Consider the following 17,413-nt stretch of genomic DNA (forward strand, 5'->3'; position numbering starts at 1 on the left):
GAAAAAAAGCTCTGTGAGCTGCCTCCTGCCTGCCCGGTCCTGTGTGGGCACGGCTGGAGGCTCTCGGGCCTCTGGGACTGGTCGGGTCTTCGTGCAGGGCTGAGAGGAGGGGACAGGGCTGGTTGTCCCAGGGCCCTGACTGGGTAAATCCCCAGGACACCAGGTCACTGAGAAATTAAGTTGGGGACAGATGGTTCCCACTCCTTCCCTCAGCATCCCCTAGAAAAGTATAGACAACTCAAGGAATGCCACAGACACGTGGGCAGATGCCCTGTGCTTTGTGGGGACCCTAAGACAGCCCCTCCCCATCACTTGAACCTTCCACCTGGAGCACACAGGCTCCCAGCCGGGAGTCCCGAGGGAGAAGCAGGCAGCCCTGCTGCTGCACCACAGGGAGACTGACCGAGGCTGAGCCTCCCTTGCTGACCAGTCCTTGTCCTGCAGGCCCTGGGCACCTCTGCTGTGCCCATGTCCACGTGGCTCCCCTCACGTGGCTGCTGAGTGGCCTCAGCTCTCCACGCTGACCCAGCAGCCTGGCCTGAGAGTGGGCAGATTCTGGCCCTTCCCCAGACTTTTGGGCCACTGGTTCTTTGGCCCAGGGCCTCCTTAAGGATGGTGCCAAGATGGGGTTATTAAGAAGCGTGAGTTGCTGGTGGGAGCATCCCTCCTGTGCTGTCCCTGGCCCAGGAAACACGAGGGACCTGAGTTCTAGCTCCTTTCTGTGGAATGAGGGGGTTGGGGCGCCCATAAGGCTTTGCTGGTTTTTGTGGCTGCCTGCAGCGAGAGCTCCGCCGACGCCCATCCCTACCTCCTCGCCTGTGGCGTCAGCTCCCGGCTGAACGGTGATGGCTGTGTATTTGTAGCTCCCACCCTGACCTCTCTCCTAACATGAATTTGCAGCTACCTATTGGTCTCTCGACCTGCCCGTCCTGTGCCCGGAATTCTGTGTTACTTTTCCCTGTCACCTTTCACCCAGTCACCTAAGCCAGAAACTTGGCAGTCAGTCTCAATTCCTCCCTAGACGGAATCAACCCCATGTCCAAATGATGACAGCTGATCTGTCATTCCTACCCCTTAAAATCTCTCCAATGGGTTTTTGTCCTTCTCTTCCCCCTACTGCTGTGCCGCCGCCTGGTCTGTGGCACGAGCTTCCCAGCTCCTCCTCCTGCCCTTGTCTCCAGTGTCTGGCTCCCCTCCAGCCCATCCTCAACCCTGGGCCTCAGTGACCTCTCTAAAGTACCACTCTGCTGTATCACTCTCCTCCTCAGGACCTTCCCTACCTCCCTGTCACTGCCTGGGCAAGTCCCGACGCCTTGGCAGGCTCCTTAACCCAGTGGGTCAGGTCCTGCCTCCCTCCTTCTCTGGGCTCTTTGCTGCCCCATCCCTGTGCCCCTGCGGTCCAGTCACACTAACCACGTGTGCTTCCCAAACATACCTGGTTCTTTCTTGCCTCTGTATCTGCACATACTGTTCCCCTTGCCTAGCGTGGCCTTTCCGTGTCGTGTGCCTGACAATCTTCCACTGATCACTGAAGACCCAGTTCCAGTGTCGCCTGTTCCAGGGAGCCTTCTGTGCTCTGGCACGCCTTGTTCACACCTCCATCCCAGCACTTAGGAGCAGGCTGCTGTGCGTGTCTGTGTCACCACAGAGTCTCTGTGTTTCCAGCCACTCGAGTAGGGCCTGGCACACAGTAGGGGCTCAGTAAATGATGAGTAGGTGGTGCGTATGGCCCTCAGACTCAGAAGACTTCCTGGTAGGAGGAGAGAGGAGAGCTGCGTTGGTGGCCCATGATGGGGGAGGTCTGAGGACAGAGCGTGGCTGAGCAGATGCCCTGGAGCAGCCTCCCTGAGGTGGTCTGCCCAGACACCACTGGACGTTCCAGGGTTTGGCAATACTGCTGGGATCCAGTCCTGTTCATCCTGGAGTCCCTGAGTCTCAGAGTGAGGGCTCAAAAGTCAGAGACTTCAGCTGTCTGAGAGCTTTAGCTCTCACAGGGGCTTGAGGGAGAGTTTTTAGTTTGTGGTCCTGAATTTCAGTGGGTTCAGCCCTTCTCCTCCCTCTCGTCACCCTCCTAGTCCTCACTCACGCCCCCGTCTCAGAGGCCACAGGTTCCCATGCAGAGGAACAGAAGCCAAGTGGGTTGCGTTATGTCTGTGTTTGCCCTTGGAGCCTCCTACACTCTCACCGAGACTTGGGACTTGGGCGTCTTTATTCACCTCTGGTTCAAGCTTCAGGGGTAGGGAGCCGATGGGTGAGAAGGCAAGGTTGTGTGAACTCTACCCCTGTCTTGGAGGACACACCCCTGCAGAGTGCCGAATGGCAGCATGTGGTCCTTCTGTTAGCGTCTGCCCAACCTTGGCCCGACTCTTGGCCTTCCTGGATCATCTGTCTCTAGGACCAAGCATGGGTTTTTTTCTGAAATGCAACTGTTCTACCTAAGGGCCCTGGAAACTCTCTCTAGGATCAGAGTCACTAACCACTGATTATTTCTTATGGGCATAACCTTTCTCACCCCTCCTCTCCACCCTCAGTGATGGACAGTCCAGGTCCTAGCCCATGGTTACCATTGGCTCCCTAGGTGACAGTTGGGGGGTCGAATGTCCTGGTGGGGTAGGGTGTAGGTGGGAGCCTGGAGGCCTGGGGAACACGGTGAACTCCTTGTGCCACTACATGCCCTGAACTTCTGCTCTCACTCGCCGACCCTCCCTCCCACTCTCAATCTCTGTCTCTGTCGCTCTCTCTCTCTCTCTGATACACACACACACACACACACACACACACATGCTCACGCACACTGGAAATAGGAATCAGGTGCGAGGCAGGATGCCAACTTGATATTGCAGGGAAAGGGCACCAGGCAGGAGTTCAGATGAGCTTTTATTTTGTTGCTCAAGATCTCCTGGAAAGATGTTTCCTGACCTCCTGCACAGAAGCTGGCAGAGCCTTAGGGTGTCAGGCCTTGGGCAGGGTTTCTAATTCACCTATTCCCAATCTAATTTGAAACAGGAGACACATTTCTCTTGGCCTCGCTCAAATCTGTCTTTCTGTAATGGAAGGCTGTTTTCCTCTTAAGTCCGCTGTCTGCAATGAAAATTAATTAGCTTGTCGAAAGACGCATGATGGGAAGACGCCCTTGGGGAAAAGCGATGATGTAGAGGCAGATACATTAACCACCAGTTCTAGAACAGAGAGTATCCTTCTTTCTCATACCAGACCAGACACCTGAAAACTTGCCTCTGTGCGTCAGGGCAGGTGGACACAAACATAGCGGAAGTGTGCAGGGGTGTGGCTCCGCCCACTTCCAAAGTCTGAATTCCACCCTGCAGCCTTTGGGCGGATGCACCTTCAGCAACAATTCTGAGATCTCTACCCGCCAGTGCCCACCCTGGGGGCTTTGTTTGTAGGCCAAGGAGGACACATCTGCTCTCAGCCGTCTAGGCACCATGGAAGATCTCATGTTCCCTTCATATTCTAGTTCCACATCAGCTTCCTCCCAAAGTGGATCTCTCACATTCCTCAGCCCTATCACAACTCTATGCTCTTCTGGGCTGTGCTGGTCCGGTGGAGCTTTCAGACGCTGGGCTGTTTCCTGGGGGTGTCCACAAGCACGAGCTGAGGACAGTGTGGGTCCAGTAGGTTCCTCTGTGCACTGTGGCTTTGGTTTCCCAAACTCCACCTCCCGGTGAATCCTGTCTTCACCGGGTGTCCTGTGGGTGCTTTCGGCCTGCTCCCTGTGGCGGCCTCTGGGAGAGAGGAAGAACGGGAGGAAGGGCGGTAGGTGTGGAGAGAGAAGGGTGAGCCCCAGGTAGGTGGCGTGTGTGACAGACAGGAGGAGGAGCTGGGCGTCTACCTCTATGGTGCAGCCTCTCCTGGGCACCATGCTGCTGAGCACTTAAAATATCCACATCCTGCAGGAAGAGGACAGATGAGAGTCTAAATTTAGCGACAGTGGGTAGGAGGAGGGAGGGTGAGGGCTCTGGAATGTGGTGGAGCTGGCTTTGTCAGAAAAGGGGGAGGAATTCTATTTCCTGGGTGGGGATCCTGGGAGCCTCTGTTCCGATATCCCATCTCAAAGACCTGACCCCAGTTTCTGAAGTTCTCACCTCAACTCTCTCTCTCTGTCTCTGTCTCTCCCACCTTTGCCATCAGATGTGGTTTTTCCCCTTCAACACTTGCAGTTTGGGATTGTGCCACCCTTTCTCCTTGGGGCGCCATGTGGCTGGCTCTGGGGGAAGAGGCTGTTAACCGGGGTAAAAGTGACATTTGAGAAGACCTCTGATTTTTAGTTAGGTCACTAAAAGGAGAGTAGTCTTCCTTCCATGGCATGACAGAGAGGGAAAATAAGTCCAACAGGCATGAAGCAGTGAAGAGAGGCTAACACACCTTCCAGACAACGACTGGGCAGAGCCCTAGAGTCCCGGGACTAGGGTGGACGTGGGCGGCTCATGCTACCTTCCCCCTGAAAGTTCACAGCCCCTTGCAGACCACTGGGACAGTGGCCCTCTCCTCAGGACCTGCTCTTGCAATGCCATCTTGTTGCTTTGAGGAAATGCCAAAGTGCAGAGGGCCCTCTTGCTGGTGGTGGGGACAGGGTGGAGAACATGGAATTTGCTGTCAGTGCTGCCTGTGTTCAAATCCGAGCAACTCAGTGTTCAGGCTTGGTCTTGCACTTTGCTAAGCTTGGGTTCATCACCTCCAAGGAAGAGCTGCTCACTCAAGGGGCTGAGTGAGGCATAAACAAGATAGTTTCCTCTGAGGTGACTAAGAATCGGCACGTGGTAAAGTGCATGATATGTGTTAGCTATTGTTGGTCTTAATTATGAGGAGGTGGACAGAACCATGCCTCACCCAGTAGGATGGGGTCTTCACAAGCATGAAGTCTTAGGGATGGAAGAATCCCTAAAGTTCCTTCCACCCAAAGGTCAGACAGCTTGGGGTTGGGGTTTTGAACACGTGCTTTGGAGCCAGACACACCTGTGTTTTTTTCACCTTGGCAGGTTATAGATGCTTATTGCAGCTAACGTCCATAGGAGAATGACTGTTTTTAACATTGCCGGGCTTTTTAAAACAGGCACAGGGTTATTTTTTAATAGATAGGGGCTTTAGCAAACAGGAGCTGCTAGGGTCTTGGTAAGCAAGCTCTCACAGGCTTTTGGGTGCCAGCGTCAGTGACTGCCCTTGAGCTACATGGGCAGAGGTGACCTGTTACAGTATTGCACTCAAGGCAAAGATAGTGATTAGTTCACCATATAGATGGCTTTTTGGTTTCATCTCAAAATGAGCAGAATCTCAGATACAAAAGCTTTTTAGGTAAGCTTTGGTGGATGAAACAATTTTTTGTTCTGTTGTGTTTTTCAGCCAGGGTTTCAGGTTGAGCCTCAGGCTTCGAAATGGGCTAAATTCCACTCCTGAGCCTGTGTGTGTGTGAATTTTGTGCAGGCCTAAGTAGGCCGTGTCTGGTCAGTGTCTTGTCATTGTATCATGGAGAAAGAGAGTGAAGCATGGAGGGGCCAGATCACGAGGCTTGTCAAAAGCTCCGAAGAGTCACCTCCAGTGACCTCAAGGTAGCTCTTGAATTGTAATCCTTTGGTTAATTATATGGTCCTTGGTCATGAAGTTGAATTTTGGAGACCCAGATTGTGGCTTTAGCTACTGAGGGCATCATATTTTTTCCAATGAAGAGATCAGAAGGAGTAGGGATCCCTTATTATATACCGTTTTTTGTTAAGTGAGAGAGATAATTGAACTTATGGGCAAACCCAAAGACTCAGGAAGGCAACTGAAAGTGCCTGTGAACATTCTAACGCTAAGTATCAGATTTGCTCAAGGAATCCAGGAAGAACTGGTTAAAGACAGCAACAACAACAAAACAGGATTTGGTCTTGCTCTTGAGATAGGTGCAGTGAAAATTAAAAGAAAAATAAAGGGCTGACTAAGATGGAAGAAGAGAGAGATTTCACTGGAAGAAAGATTTATGGTCTATGAAGACAGGTTAGACCCATATGCAAGGAAAGTGAGATCTTTGAGGCCAGGCCGGGCAGGTATAAAAGAGATGTTTTTGTATCTAATGACCCTTAGCTAGACGATTAGAAAAGATAGGCCACTGATAGGGCTACAGAGTCCAGTAAGACAAGGACAATACAGAAGGAATGCAGAGCCTATCACATGAGGACAACTTGCTGGGATCTAGGTGAGGGTTGCAGTGGCATTCCACCCACCTAAGATGGGAGAGAGTATAATGTGAAAGATGCTGATGGGAACTGTGAAACAGGCCAGCTGAAAGCCGGGCCTGTGGTCAGCAGAGGCGAATCTATCAGTGGAATGCTCCGTGAGGTCACCAGTGAGAATTCCCGTGGGACACATAGCTCCCTTGTCCTGCTCTTCAGTCTGACAAGTAACTTTTACAGCACTGTCTTAGTCACTTTGGGCTACGGTAACAGAATATCATTGCCTGGGTGGCTTAAAGGACAAACATTTATTCCTCACAGTTCTGGTGGCTGGGAGGTCTAAGATCCAGGTGCCAGCAGATTTGGTTCCTGGTGAGGACTTTGTTCCTGGTTTAAAGATGGCTGTCTTCCTGCTGTGCCCTCACATAATGGAGAACAGAAGAGTGAGGACAAGCTCTTATGTCTCTTCTTATAAGGGCACTAATAAGAGTCATGAGGGCTCCACACTCATGACTTAATTACCTCCCAATGGCTCTACCTCCTAATACCATCAGCTGAGGGTTAGGATTTCAACATACGAATTTGGGGGGGGCTTTAGTGGGGAACATAAGCCTTCAATCCATAATGGTCATTAATTTTTTGACCTAATAACTTCAGCCTTCCTGAGAAGGTCAAACTGCTCTGCTTAGTGGGGTAACTGACACGTAGAACTTGGCATAGATACGGTAAGGTAAATGACAATATTTTGATGTTAAGTTTAAAAAATCTGTATGAATTTAAGTGAAATCTAAATTTAAGTTAAGCCTTGTGTTTTCAACTTGAACTATGTTGATTTTAGACCAATGACTTTTAGTTGAAAGGTATAAGACACTGCTCAAGTTTATAAATAGTAACAGACAAATCAAACATCTGAACATGGCAAATCAACTAATTAGATTTATAAGAGTTGCTTAAGTTGTAAGAAAGATTTTGCATATAAGGACTTTAAGTCTATTTTTTCTTTCTTTCTTTCTTTTTTTTTTTTTTTTTGAGACAGAGTCTCACTTTGTTGCCCGGGCTAGAGTGAGTGCCGTGGCGTCAGCCTAGCTCACAGCAACCTCAAACTCCTGGGCTCAAGCGATCCTCCTGCCTCAGCCTCCCGAGTAGCTGGGACTACAGGCATGTGCCACCATGCCCGGCTAATTTTTCTATATATATATATTTTTAGTTGTCCATATAATTTCTTTCTATTTTTAGTAGAGACGGGGTCTTGCTGTTGCTCAGGCTGGTCTCGAACTCCTGACCTCGAGCGATCCACCCGCCTCGGCCTCCCAGAGTGTTAGGATTACAGGCGTGAGCCACTGCGCCCGGCCTAAGTCTATTTTTTCAAGAAATTAAAGTGCATGAGGAAAAAAATCAAATATATTAAGCATATGAATATGGTCTAAAACAGTTATGAAATTTTTACTAAGTTTGTAAATAGGACAATTGTTAAGGAAATTTAAATCATTCAAGTTGAGTTAAACATCAATCAAAGAACAAGTGAAAGTGATTTTTTTTTAAAAAAACTTACACTTATACATAGAATTTCAAGACTGGTAAGTTGAATTTAAAGGCTTAAGCAAAATCAGGTTTTATACTTATAATTTTAATGAATTAAATATTAATTAAAAACTCAGGCAACTGGAAATAGTCTTTTCCACACACATAAGACATTAAAAATATTCACAATGATGGGGTGTGTGTGTGTGTGTGTGTAACTTTTATCAGCAGTTGGATCAGAAAGAGTGACGGGATCTGAAGAAATCTAAGAGACAGAGAAGAGATGGCCCAGAAAAGACTGGAAACCCTGAGGAAGGTTGGGTCCAGGACAGGGTTGAGAATTGAGCCTCAAAACTGCAGTGGAGCCCGCGGTAGATAGAACAACTAAAGACTGGAAGACTGAAACAGCCATACCACTTCTCGACTGGAGAATTTCACAGTCACTGGCATGGCCCGACACTGTTGACCAGAAGGGTGGACTGTTCTAGAGCCTGCCAGCTGCTCACTAAACTTTGTCCCAGCTCATCGTGGGCACTCAGCCAGCTTACATTTCTCAGCTTCCTTTGCTGTTAAGGTGGCCACGTGGCTGAGCATTAGCTGAGGAACGTGAGCATTCAGCCACGCCAACCTCTTGATTGAAGAATCCTCTCAATGGAGGTAAATTTCATAGTCACTGGAATGGCCTGACATGAAAACCAATATTTCCTCCTTTCCTCCTCTTCTATAGATACTTCTTAGTCTCTACCATGGATGTTGGCTGCATAGTTACACACTCTCTTACCTGCAATTCTGAAATCCACAAAGCTCTGAAAACTATGACCAAAAGTGTTTTTAATAACACTTGATAAACACTTTAATAAACAGCTGAATGAATGTTGATGCCAAAATTCACTTGGTGGCACAAACTTTCCTGAACAGATGAGGCTATTTATAGACTTCATTTCAGAGTAAATATTCATATATTTTGCAGAAGCAGAATTGTGTTTTTGATTCTAGGGTGCTGCCCCAAACCTGTCTGGGGAAGATATGTAATTATAATAATGTAAACTAGTATTAATACACATACTGTATCACCTTATTAAAATCCCCAAAGTTTTGAATACCAAAACACACTTGGCTCCAAGAGTTTCAGACAAGGGATTGTGGACCTGAGGAAATGTAGCACTGGATGTGTAACGTATTGTGCTGGATTCTGGGAACACTGCTTAGCTTGGGATAATCACTTTTGAACTAGAGAACCCGGGTATTTCCATCTGGTGCCTTTGCCACTTTCAACATGGGCTTTCCAAGGTCACTGTGCGTGGGCGGCTGCATCGAATTGGAAAGGGCGAGAGTCAGAGGCTGGCATATGGGGGGATTTCACAAGCCAGGCCTGAAAGTAGCATTTATTATCCTGCTTGTGTTCCCTGAACTACTGGCATATGACCACCTTAAAGCGGAGGAAGCTAGGAAACGTAGCTTAGCCATGTGCCCGCTATGAGGAGGAACCGGGCACAGTAATCAGCTGGCGGTCTCCACAGCAGTCCAGCCTTCTGGTCACCAAGCTTCCATTTCGGTTTTCTTCCCCACTAGAGAACACACTTACCTCCTCCCCAGGGAACATACCCAAGTCCCTTGCAGGTGCTGCATCCAGCTCAAATTCCAGAATTTGGGGTGGCGTGTGGTATTCTCCATGTCACTCCTGGTCTGGTGGTCGATGAGCTAAAGAGACAGGCTATTTGAATCCTGCCTTTCCCCACAACCTTTGCTGTGACTTCACTGTAGTTCAACTTCTCTCTTTGCCCAGTCCCTTTTCTTTTCCTCCCTAGATGTTGATCCTGAAGGCACTGTCAGATAAACTTTGTGCATGCAAATTATATTAGAGTGTGCTTCCCAGGGAAGCCAACCCGGGACATTATTAGAGTTATGCTAAGTAGTTTCATAAATTAAAAAAAAAATTTTTTTATTTCTGTAATTATTTCCTCCTTGTTATTTCTTTTTACCTTTTATTTATTTATTTATTTATGGGCAGGAACTAACACTGGACCTCCTTGTTATTTCTTATTCTGCATGTTAATATTTCTCCCCTTGACTAGGTTTATTAGTGGTTTATTTATTTTTTAAATTTTTTGAAAGAACTACATTTTAATATATGTATTGGTTTTGCTATTTACTAATTTTTAAAAAGTAATACACTTTATTTTTTTAGAGTTGTTTTAGGTTTACAGAAAAACAAACAGAAAGTATGAAATTCACATATACCCACCCTCCATCTCCCATTTTCCCCTATTATTAACGTCTTGTTTTAGTGTGGACATTTGTTGCAGTTGATGAACCTACATTGACCCATCATTATCGCCACAGTCCATGATTTTCCTTAGGGTTAACTCTTTGCGTGGTCCATTCTATGGGTTTTGACAAATGTATAATGACACACGTACCCACGGCTACAGTATCATACAGAGTATTTTCACTGCCTTAAAAATGCTCTGTGCTCCACCTACTCATGCCTCCCTCCCTCCCCTCGAACCCCTGACAACCAGTGATTTTTTGACTGTCTACATAGTTTTGGCTTTTCCAGAATGTCATATAGTTGGAATCATATGATATGTAGCCTTTTATAGATTGCCTTCTTTCTCTTAGCAACGTCCATTTTAAGGTTCTTCCATTTCTTTTCATGGCTTGATTCCTTCCTTCCTTCCTTCCTTCCTCCCTTCGTTCCTTCCTTTTTCTTTTTTTCTTTCTCTCAGCTCATTTCTTTTTATTGCTGAATAATATTCCTTGTATGGATGTACTGCAATTTGTTTATCTATTCGTCTACCGAAGGACATTTTGTTTTTTTTTTAAGCTTTGGCAGTGATGAATAAAGCTGCTATAAACATTCATGTGCAGGATTTTGTGTGGACAGAAGTTTCAACTCCCTTAGTTAAATACCAAGGATTGCTGACGTTTATAGGAAGAATATGTTTAGTTTTGTAAGAAACTGCCGAACTGTCCTTCCAAGTGGCTGTACCATTTTGCATTCCCATCAGCAATGAATGAGAGTCCTGTTGCTCCACATCATCATCAGCATTTGGTGGTGTCAGTGTTTTGGATTTTGGCTGTTCTAATAGGTAGGCAGTGGTGTTTTGTTGTTGTTTTAATTTGTGATTCTCTAGTGACATGATACTGAACATATTTTCTTATGCTTATTTGTGACCTGTATATTTTACCTAGTGAGGTGTATGTTCAGGTCTTTTGCCGGTTTTTAAATTGGGTCATTTATCTTATTGCTGAGTTTTAAGAGTTTAAAAAACATTTTGGGTAATAGTCCTTTATCATATATGTTTTTTGCAAATATTTTCTCTCACTCTGTGACTTGTCATTTCATTCTCTGAATTATTTACTAATTTTGGGTTGGACATTTGATTTATATTCTTTTTTATTGATATTAATATTCAAGGCCATGTTTTCTAGTTTATTGGGTTGCTATTAGAGAATGTTGTCTGTGTAGTTTTTGGAATTTATTGTGGCTCTCTTTGTGGCCTAATATTTAGTCATTTTCATGAATGTATCATGACCACTTGAAAAGAAGTGTACTGTTATCAAAACACAGAATTTGATACACATCAATGAGTAAGCTGTATCTTACTGATTCTCTAGCCTTTTTTTTTTGTCTACTTGATCTTAGATTGAGAAAGAAATAAAACCCCTTATATTAGTGTGTTTTGGTATATTTCAGCTTTATTAAAGTTTCTGCTTTGTTACTTGGATATCTATAAAAGTTATATCTTGACTGTGGATTATACCTGTTAGCATTTTGAAGTGTCCTTCTTTTTCTCATTTAATGCTTTTTGGACTGAATTCATCTTGCTTCATGTTAAGATTATGATGCTTACTTTCTTTTTGTTTGAATTTGCCTTCTTTCTTAGGTCTATTCTTTTATTTTCAACCTTTCTGAGTTACTTTAAGTGCGTGTTTTATATATAGTATAGAGAGGGGTTTTGCTTTCTGATCCAAATTGAAAATTTCTTTTAATAGTGAAGCCCATTTACGTATATAGATAAGACAGATAAGCTGGGTCTTAGTTTTGGCATATTTTATTATATTTACTTTTTAAAAAATATAAATATATAAATTATATATTAAAAGCTATATATATCAAAATATGTGTATATATTCTCACTTTTGTTTTAGACTTAATTCTATAGTTAAGCACATCCAATGCTCACAACCAATCCTGTAGCTGAAGTTTCCTGAGTTCGAGGCTGTCATTGTATTGTGGGAATATTGTTATCTTTTTATTTGCACTCACTGCATAACTTCTGGCGAGCAACCTCAGCCTCCCAAGCAGTTGGGACTACAGGCCCATGCCACCATGCCTGGCAACTTTTTTTTTTTTTTTTAATTGTAGTTCTTTTAGTATTCAGGATGATTTTGTGCCAGTGATTACCTTTAATATCCCTTGTCCCCTTTTTCTTTAGACAGTATCTATTGCTTCTCTTTTCTGAACAACAAAATATCAACTTGCAACGTTTTTTCCTCCATCTCCTGCCTCTCTTCCACCACATAATTTTAGTCAATATTACCTTCCTTAATGTTTATCCTTTATAGTCTTAAAAATGCTTAACTGCTACTTGATTTGTCAGCTTTTCATGGTATCCTTTCACTGCTGTTATGTAAAAGTCAGTCAGTGAGATTATGCCACGGCCTTTCCTCTCTGTGATATTCTTATTACACATATACATAATATATACATACACACTCATATATATATATATGTGTGTGTGTATATATATATGTATATGTTTTCGCTCATGGTTCCTGGCTCATAACTCCAGTAGCCCTTGTTATAACGTTGGGGTGCTTTAGGACTTAGGAAACAGACTTTCTTTCTCTCTGAACTTCTCCTGCCCTCCTTTCACCTGCCCGAGGCAGAACTCTTATTTGATTGTGAGTCATAAAACACTCATTCCAGAGAAGGAATGTCCATATCCTGGAAGAAGAAATGCTGCACAGAGTAGCCAAGAAGAATCTTAACAGACAGGCCTGGCTGGGTTAGGTCATATACCCTTTTTGTCCAATCACATTTTGACACAGTTGGGTCTCCATAAAAGGCCCAAAGGACAGGGTTTGGGGAACTTCTGGAGAGCTGAACATGTGAAGGCTGACCAGGAGGTGAACAGAACTCATCCACCTGCAGGGAGGGTGGTGCACCCCAACTCCACGGGGACAGCAGCTCCTGTGCTCCAGATCCTTCCAGAACTCACGCTATGTATCTCTTCATCCATCTGTTTATTTGTATCATTTAAAATATCCTTTGTGATAAACCAGTAAAGGTGAGTGTTTCCCTGAGTCCTGTGAGCCCCCCTAGCAAATTAATTGAACCCAAAGAGGGGGTCATGGGAACCCCAACTTGAAGCCAGTCAGGCAGGAGTTCTGCAGGCCTGAACTTGTGACTGGTGGGAGGGAGGGGGCAGTCTTGCGGCCTGAGCCTCTGAGATCTGTTTCTTTCTTGGGGTAGACAGGGTCAGAATTGAATCGGAGGACACCCAGCTGGTGTCCGCTGCAGCGCTGATGTTTTGCTTGCTGGTGGAGAGCAATCCCCACATATTTTGGGCTCACAGAAGCCTTCTGTGTTGATTGCTGTGGTGCGAGAGCAGAGGACAAACGGTTTGAGTTTTTCCAGAATACTCTCCCATTTTGTTTGTTGTACTATTTTTACATTATTTTCTTGTCACCCCTATTCCCGCATTTGCTTTACTCTTAGTTTTGCAGTTAACTATATTCGGGGCTCACCACTAGTCCCTTTGCTGAAGGGAACAGAATTTGAACTGCTTTTTTATTTTTTATGGCTGCCATTGTATTATTGGAGTGTTGTTATCCTTTCATTTGCTCTTATGGCATAACTTCAGGTGAGCGGCACCAGGTCATGAGGTAATGAGGCCGGGCATTTGCGGGACGGGAATAAGCTATGGAGTAGAGTGTCAGCTTTGGGTACAGAGCAGCCTTGGGGTTCATTTAATGATCTGTAGACTTGTAAAGGAGCAGGATGGGAGATGGGCATGTGTCACTGGGGAGAAGTTCTCATAACGGGGAGCAAGTCTGTCCTTACAGAAAGAGCCACAGCCTTGGCTTAATGGGTACCTAAGGCCAATGGCTTAAGAAAAAATAGGAAATGTCTGTCCTCATTTTTCTGTGGAGGGACTTGGCACTCCAGGCCTCCCTGCATCCCAGAGGAAGAAGGAACTATCTGGTATGTGGAGAGGGTCTGACATCAGTGGTCCTTGTTTTTAGATTTGGTGGAACCACAGATGGTACCCGATTTAACGATGGTTTGACTTACGATTTTTTGACTCTAGGAAAGTGTCAAGGAGCACCTGTAATCTATAAAAAGTATGAGAACTTTCTTCCTTATCAGCCTCAGGGGGCTGCTGCAGCAATTCTGGATGAATGTGTTTGCTCTATGTACCCTAACACTCCCTTAGGGAGCTGTTCCAAGGTCTAGACCTGGAAGTGGAACTGTATCACAAGCTCCTTGCTCCACAAACTGAATGTCTTCCAATCAGGTTTAAAAATAATAAATCTGAAATTCGATCTTCATCTCTGTCTTCTGTGCTTTATTCCTGTGAACTCAGAGCATGATTATCACCACTCAAAATCCAATAGTAGGCTGGGCGCGGTGGCTCACGCCTGTAATCCTAGCACTCTGAGAGGCCGAGGCGGGAGGATTGCTCGAGGTCAGCAGTTTGAGATCAGCCTGAGCAAGAGCGAGACCCCATCTCTACTAAAAATAGAAAGAAATGATCTGGACAGCTAAAAATATATATAGAAAAAAATTAGCCGGGCATGGTGGCGCATGCGTGTAGTCCCAGCTACTTGGGAGGCTGAGGCAGAAGGATTGCTTAAGCCCAGGAGTTTGAGGTTGCTGTGAGCTTGATGCCAGGGCACTCTAGCCGGGGCAACAGAAAGAGACTCTGTCTCAAAAACAAACAAACAAACAAACAAAAAATGCAATAGTAATAGAATTTTTCCTTCCACAAACATATATTGACTGTGTTAACAGTTCTTTTATTTTCTGTATCCTGATGTTTTCACATCTGGGGCCTCCCTGACCCTGGAGGTGCTGGCGAATTCCCGGAGACAGTAAACAGCTCACCTGTGAAGGCTGCTTTTCTAACGCAAACCCGCCCATCCAGGGCCCACAGCCCCAACCACCTCCTTTATCCAGCTCTCACACTCTCAGTCACTGTCCATTTGCCCTAATTTCCCAGGGACGGGTCCAATCTGGGACAGCCCCTATGCCCCAGAGCCCATGGAAATCATTCAACCTAGCCAATCCTAAACCTGTTTACCCTGCTTCTCCTGTTCCTTCCCAGGGACACCAACATAAGGCTCCTGTCCAGTTTCTCTCTTTCTCTCTGCCTCCTGATTACCCTGGTGCTTCCCCGTGTGGCCCCTGTGGTGTGGCATGCCCAGCCACCTTTGGGAACTGCGAGGAACAAACTATCTTTTCTTCCCCCTTCCCTCTACTATCTTTCCAATGGCAGCTATCTCTTGGTCTGTTCGATTTACCACACTTAAAAATAATAAAACCAACTACAATACTAGCTATGTGTCAGGCACAGTTCTAGGTCCTGGAGATCCAGCACGGGGCAGGCTGAAGTCCCTGCTGTCATGGAGCTTACATTCTTTCCTGCAAGACCGTCAGGGAAAACTCTAGTGGGTCCCTTGTGGGATGAAACTTACAGGTGGAAAAGTCAGCAGGTGAATGGGTTGCCAGTTCTCTCAGCATCTTAAAGGTGGGTGTCAGGGGACTCCCTCTTCTCATTGCTCTGACTTTTATGAGGCAGGTTTGAGTGGCCTTTTGATTGTGTGAGTTTGGGTGCCAATCAATTACAGCAGCAGCTGGGAAAACAAAAATCCTAGTATCTAGAGACCGTGGCATATACTGAGATCAGGCATAGTTTCTCTCACTTGGAGGAGTGGTTGGAAAGCCACTGGTCATTGGGAAGTTGAGTTCTGGAGCAGCCTGTCTGAGAGAAGGAAGATGATCATCTTCCTGCCCTTCCAAGCTAGCTCATTGCCAGGCAAATGGAAAGAGCTCCCAGGTGATTCACCAGACAATCCTGCTTGTCTCCACACATTCTTGAACTTATTGAGAAGAATACTTGACAATGCGTTTAGCACAGTTTCTGGGACAATCTACCTCCTAAAAACATTAGTTATTACTGCTATAACTTCAGATATTGTTGTCTCTTCTATTAATACAATACCGCAGCAGAAGAAGGCATCTACATCTAAGAATAAGGATCTGAGGAGGAAGGAGACCTATGTTCTTGGGATTGATGCCTAGAATTATGATTATGTTATATGAATATATCATGACATACTATCTACTGATGCAATACCTCTATAATTTTAGCAGAGAATTTTTAGTAGGTGCCAACAGTTGCTACCCCTGAGACACACAGTACATCTTGCTCACCACTGTCATCAGCCAAGGTCTGTGGGATACAGGCCGTGTGTGGCCAGTGGTGACGTGCCATCTCCCCTAACTGGAGAGAAATGCGTGGGAGGAAGGGGACTGAGCTGGCTAACTGCTGTAGCAACAGGCAGCAGGAAACATATTCCACTTTTCTCTGAAGAAGCCCAGTAATACTTTTAAAAACACAGACTTTATTTTTCAGGGCAGTTTTAGGTTCACAGAAAAATTGAGCAAAAAGCATAGAGAGTTCCCATATACTCTCTGTCCCCACCCGTAGCCTCCCCGACTCTCAACATCCCCCACCGGAGTGGTCCATTTGTTACAACTGATGAACCTACATTGACCCATCATTGTGACCCAAAGTGCAGTTTCCATTAGGCTTCATTCTTTGTGTTGCACATTCTATGGGTTTTGACAAATGTATACAGACATATACCTGTCATTATAGTATCATACAGAGAAGTAGTTTCATGGCCCTAAAATTCCTCTGTGCTCCAACTATTCATCCTTCCTCCCCCAACCTCCACCCCTGGGCAACTTTGTGTGCATAGCTTTGCTTTTTCTAGAATGCTACGCTGCTGGAATGATGCCTTTTTAGATTGGTGTCTTTCACTTAGCAATATGCATATAAGTTTCCTCCATGTCTTTTCATGACCTGCTAGCTCATTTCTTTTTAGTGCTAAATAATATTCCATTGTACAGATGAACCACAGTTTATTTATCTGTTCATCTATTGAAGAGCATCTTGGTTGCTTTCAAGTTTTGGCAATTATGAATCAAGTTGTGCAGGTTTGTGCAGACATAAGTTTTCAACTCATTTAATTAAATACCAAGGAGCATGATTGCTGGGATGTATGGTAAGACTGTGTTTAGTTTTGTAAGGAACTGCCAAACTGTCTTCCAAGATGGCTGTAACCATTTTGCATTCCCATCAGCTATAAATCAGAGTTCCTGTTGCTCCACATCCTTGCCAGCATTTGCTGTTGTCAGAGTTTTGGATTTTGGCCACTATAATAGGTGTGTAGTGTTCTTTTAACTTTCAATTCCCTAATGACATAGCATATTGAGCATCTTTGCATATGCTCACTTGCCATCTGTATATCTTCTTTGGCCTATTCAGGTGTTTTGCCCATTTTTAAATTGGGTTCTTTATTTTCTTATTGCTGAGTTTTGAAAGTTCTTCTTACATTTGGATAATAGTCCTTTATCGCATACGTGTTTTACAAATATTCTCTCCACAAGTCAGTGGCTTGTCTTCTCATTCTCTCGAAGTAATAGT

The sequence above is a fragment of the Eulemur rufifrons genome, chromosome 16, assembly GCF_041146395.1.
Source record: "Eulemur rufifrons isolate Redbay chromosome 16, OSU_ERuf_1, whole genome shotgun sequence".
Taxonomy (NCBI): Eukaryota; Metazoa; Chordata; class Mammalia; order Primates; family Lemuridae; genus Eulemur; species Eulemur rufifrons.